The sequence below is a fragment of the Poecilia formosa genome, unplaced genomic scaffold (assembly GCF_000485575.1).
Source record: "Poecilia formosa unplaced genomic scaffold, Poecilia_formosa-5.1.2 Scaffold610, whole genome shotgun sequence".
Classification (NCBI taxonomy): domain Eukaryota; kingdom Metazoa; phylum Chordata; class Actinopteri; order Cyprinodontiformes; family Poeciliidae; genus Poecilia; species Poecilia formosa.
In genome coordinates, this window is record NW_006800549.1 from 73115 (window position 1) to 78346 (window position 5232).

A 5232-nucleotide genomic window follows, 5' to 3' on the forward strand; every position below is an offset into this window, starting at 1 on the left:
TTAAACTTTGAAACGGGTCAAATTGACCCGCAACATATCAGGAGGGTTAATATCTAGGTGTTTTATGGGAATATGGATCTTTCAGATTATTTTGAGAAGCAATTTCGATCATATTTTACATTTTATTGTGTCATGTAGCGCGGGCCGCTGGTCTTGGTCTTGACTCGGTCTCGACTTCCCTCGGTCTTGGTCTTGACTCGGTCTCGACTTCCCTCGGTCTTGGTCTTGACTTGGTCTCGGACCCCAAAAGTCTTGGTCTTGTCTCGGTCTCGATACACTCTGGTCTTGGTCTTGTCTTGGTCTCGGGTTAGGTGGTCTTGAACACAACACTGTGATGACGTAAACATTGGCTGGGTAATAAATACTCAACAGAAGATACTAAAAAAACGTGTTAAATTATTTTTGAACAACCAACCGACTGGCGTTTTCTCCCAACTTTTGCTATTAAATCAGCTTTTGGTTCTGCTGGAAAATGAAGTTAAGATCTTCATGAAGCTTGTCAGGGGAGAGGAACGTGAAATGCTTGGAAATTTCCTGGTAACTGAAACTTTTTCACTATTTGTATGGAGATTTTAATTAATTGTTGCATTAATAATAATGTAACGCCTGGGTCTGTAGCTCCACCTGCTGGTCAAAATGAAAATCGCTGCATTTGGTCGTTATTTTTATTTTTTATCTGCGCAGCAGAACTTGTCTCTATTTTTCACTCATTTATCGAGTTGTTGCATATTTTCTGCAATGGAAAAAATAAGTGCATTAAAAATTAAACCCCAAAGATGCCGTTTTACTGAGTGCCTTGTAAAAATGACAAATAAACTACTGGCTAAAATGTGTTATTTAAGTAAGAAATGTTGCTATTCTATAAAGTTTAAAATCAAACACTCGGTTTAATAAGAAGCAGAGAAATGAATATTATTACTTTAAAATTTCACTGATAGAAATAAACTGATAAATATTATTTTTGCATTTTATTGTTAGAGCTGCCGACATATTTGACTGTAATCTTCTGTTTATTTTCCAATTTTACCAATTATAAATATAAATTTCTTGTCTTTTAATATGTTAAAAGCACAACAATTTCAGAAACATATTTTTTAAATTTTACTCATTAGTTCAAAGTGAACATGATACATGTTAATAAGTGCAAAGGTTTTGAACGTAAATGAACAGAAGGAAGAAAAATCCTTAATCTAAAGCTTCAAAAAATTAATTTACTAAAATAAAGGCAACAAGCATCAATCAACTAAACTTTTAAAAACTTCTTTAAACACAAAACAGGTTAAAAAGAAAAATAATCTTTGTGATGATTCAACAATCCAATGAGTCAATATATTTCATGATATCTTGAAACTTTATTACATTTTAATATTTTCTTAAAAATAAAATTTTCTCTTCCTGGCTTCTTCCAACATTTTATTCCACAGATTCATAAATAGATGTAATAATCCATTTTATTTATAGATGTAACTCTCTTTTTTATGCCTTTTTTTATATTTCTTGGTAATATGATGCATTTCAAACATAACTCACAAAGGAACAATGGATCTGTTTGATCTCTGCACCAGTTCTTTATTACAAAACAAAAATGATCTCCTTTACAAACATTCCCTCAGATTTGTATGTAAAAAGTAAAATAAGGAATCATCAGTGAATTATAGGTCAGTAAAATTTTATCATTCAATAATTCTTTCACTTTACATAACAAAATTGTCTGGTTTCTATCTTTAATTACTGATGTGTGGCTTCATGTTTTCAATAACCAGCCAGGAATTTAATCTCTCTCACTTTTAAAACAGACTCCTTTAAAATCAATTAACAGATCCATAGGACTCTCTCTGCTGCTAAATCTCAAATAACTCATTTTTGGACATCGTTGATCATTTATTTACATTCCAACATGTTTTTATGCTTCCCAAATCCTTTTTAACTACAACCAACAAAAATAAATTAACATTTGATTTGTGTCAAATCAAATCCTAAAATTCAGTATTGTAAAGTTTACAAAAGTAGCATTTAGAATTAGAAAACAGATAACAAATCCAGGCAAAAACAGTGAATATCTCCATGCAATCGTTTTGAAAACAAACTGAATGGGGGCGATAATACTTGAAGAATTTTTTTTTTTTTTTTTTTTTTTTGCTTACCATGTTTCCACACATTAAGTTTTAGTTGATTAATTTTGAATAAGTTTTGGAACTTGGCGAATATAATTTTTGAAACACTAATTTTCCTCATAGTATGATATTTAGGTTTTGGAGCTAAAATACCCCAAACCAAACTGATTAATAAAAATATAGAGGAAAACAATTGAACTTGGAGTATTTAAAAATAGTTATTTTATATTAATAGGAAAACATTTAGAAAATATAACTGCAATTAGATCATATGGTATATAAGAATAATCATGCAAACATTTTTTGAAGCTAAATATCTGCTGTCCTCCTTTGTGTTTTGCCCGTTAATGAACTGCAGTAACCTGGCCGTTTCTCAATACTCAAGAACGCAAGTACGTTCTTGAGTTCTTGGCAAATACGTACCCGCAAGAACAGTTGAAAGTCCGTTCTTACCGAGTTCACAAGGACGCAGTACGCTAGTTCGCCAATTGGAACAGGGCGTTCTTGATGACGTCACTCAACTTCCGTAAATTTCAATAAATTGTTCAGTTTAACAGGATAAACAACAATAACTGAACAATTTAACAATTGGGACTGGACAATTTTATAATTGGGACAAATATTAACTGATATCAAATATTCATAATTAAGGAAAAGTAATTTCTAAGTAGAAAGACCTTCAAATTAACGGGATTAAGTTTTTTATTACTGATTGAAAAAAAGCTTAATAGAAAACAATTTATCACCTCAAATTACTTTTTCAGACTTCTGTTACAGTGAAGCTTTAGTCTTGTTTGCCACCTTCATCAAATTATTTGCTTATAAAATATTTATCTCAAATGACAAATCATAATAGATGATGGCCAGCCTGTCATGCAGTTAACTGATTTCTTCCTTATTCCCCAGGCTGGGGATTCATAAACAGAGAAAGTTAAAACAATTATATCATATTAATGTTTTACCAACCTGCATCTGGCCAGAGTTCCTGTCACACAACTGGATGGTTATTTTATAATAACTACTAAACACTTATTAACAAACTTATGTTTCCTTTGTTATCATAATCAAGTATAATCTAATAAGATACCCGCATAGAAAGAGAAACAACATTTTTGTAGGAATGTCTTTATTAGAATAACAAAAAAACAAACAAACAAAAAAAAACAAGCAGATAATCTGTCAATAACTCCAGGAAATTCATACTGAGACTGGCAAAAGCAAATATTACCATAATTTAATAGTTTTTTTAAGAAGATGAGGAGACAGTGAAGAGAACATTAGCAGGACACGGGGATGAAGAGAATCTCCAGGAGTTTTTGGGAAGCTGGAAGTAAACCTGGAGCTGCAGTCTGCTCACCTGAAGAGCTGCCTGCATAAAACAATGAAAAATAAGAGTTCACTCTCATACATGAAATGATAATCCTACACTGCAAAAAGTCCCCTTTCAAAAACAAGAAAAAAAAGTACAAAAACAGGGTCTAATTTTCTTAAAATAAGAAAAATTATCTGCCAACAGAACAAGAAAATTTATCTTGTCAAGATTTTCTAAAACAAGAAAAAATATCTAACCAAGATAAACCTACAAATATCTTAAAATTAGTGTATTTGTACTTAAAATAAGTCAATTTTACTAATACAAATAGAGTATATAAGATTTATTTTCTTAATACACAGAACATTTTTCATAAAATAAGAAAATTTTACTAATACAAATAGAATATATGAGATTTATTTATCTTAAAATTAGTGTATTTGTACTTAAAACGAGCCAATTTTACTTAAACAAGTAAGATATATCATCTTATTTTAAGAAAAATAATCTCAAGTAAAGAAAATATTACTTGACATTGAATTTCTTAAAATCAGCATATATATGCTTAAAACTAGTTTACTTTTATTGTTGCATAGGATTAAAATATATATTTTGTCATTGCTTTACTCAAGGTTCTTATGCTAAGGCAAAAATCCAAAAATTGATCCTGTCTATCCTGGAATAAGAGATGTTATTGGCTTCCTGAAATGAAGACATAAGTTCAATTACTTTTAACATCTTTATTACGTTTAAGTTTCACATAAACATAGTAAAATATGACTACTGGTCAGAATTTAAAGTCTGGATGGGCATCTGATTCTGAAACAATCCCGTAAAATGACAGAACAATGAAGATCTGACACATCTGTCGCACTCATAAGATGCCCTAAGAGTCAAGCAAACCAAATTGTCCAAAGCAAAAATAAACTTGGGATTAGATGTCATCAATAGGAGCTTACTCCACAATGAACATCTTCCAATCAGCCATAGCCTTTTATGTGTGGAAGTCTTGTCTCAGTTACGGACAGTGTTCTCAAGATATCTGTCAGCAGCACAGAGAGGAGTGGCCACACACATGCATGCTGAAAGGTGTAGTAGCTATGATGTCCTCCTTTCAGAAGATCAGGGCAGGCATGGTTCCAATGGCCAGTAGAAAGTTGGTTTCACGATCACCACAGAGCTGAAAAGTGGTTTTGTTTGATTGAAGTTGTTGGGTCATCTGCTAATTGGAGCACAGACAGAAAAACAATCACAAAACAAACCACGTTTTAGGGACTAATCAGTGTAATGATGAATAAGTATAAATTTCTTACCTCAAGAATGTGAAGGACAGAATCACTTGCAATTCCCAAAGTTTCTTGTAGATGGTGCAATACATGATTGGAGACTGTCTGGCATAGGCTTCACCATGGCAACAGTTTGGTTTACTTGAAAAATAAAACAAGTCTTATTTTAGTTAATGTGCTCAATTACAATATTACATGAATTCAAGATAGCAAGACAGTCATTTTAATTGAATCAAAATAGGACTACTTAAATTCACCAATCAAAAATAGTGTTTAAAATATCCTGGTAACAGTGTGGAATATCTAACCTAGGCTTTTAGACTCATTGCATTTAAGTTTTTAAATTACAGCACATCAAACACCCTAAAAGGTAGTGAAATACTAGGCGGAATTTCCCTTTCACCATTTCCCGCATCAGAAGCTACGAATGAGAAGCCACCTTAGCTATGTTAAAAAACGGAAGCTACCAAAACCTCGTGTCGATATTATTTTTAAGCCACAGCTATTGTGGTTAATCACT

At 31.9% G+C, this 5232-nt stretch overlaps 3 long non-coding RNA genes across 3 annotated transcripts in view; 1 reads left to right on the forward strand and 2 right to left on the reverse strand.

Annotated features, from left to right (window-relative positions):
• Nucleotides 1–3224: 3224 nt before the first annotated feature.
• Nucleotides 3225–5232, reverse strand: part of LOC107834402 (uncharacterized) — a 4079-nt gene continuing 2071 nt past the window's right edge. Inside the window, exon 2 of the long non-coding RNA XR_001660193.1 lies at nucleotides 3225–3483. This is a non-coding gene — a long non-coding RNA (uncharacterized LOC107834402). The remainder of the gene's footprint in view (nucleotides 3484–5232) is intronic.
• Nucleotides 3480–4230, forward strand: LOC107834403 (uncharacterized). Its single transcript, XR_001660194.1, has 2 exons — nucleotides 3480–3721; nucleotides 3862–4230. It is a non-coding gene; the product is annotated as an uncharacterized LOC107834403 (long non-coding RNA).
• LOC103130151 (uncharacterized) lies at nucleotides 4152–5226 on the reverse strand. Its single transcript, XR_475170.2, has 2 exons — nucleotides 4740–5226; nucleotides 4152–4648 (listed from the first exon to the last, which is right to left on the reverse strand). It is a non-coding gene; the product is annotated as an uncharacterized LOC103130151 (long non-coding RNA).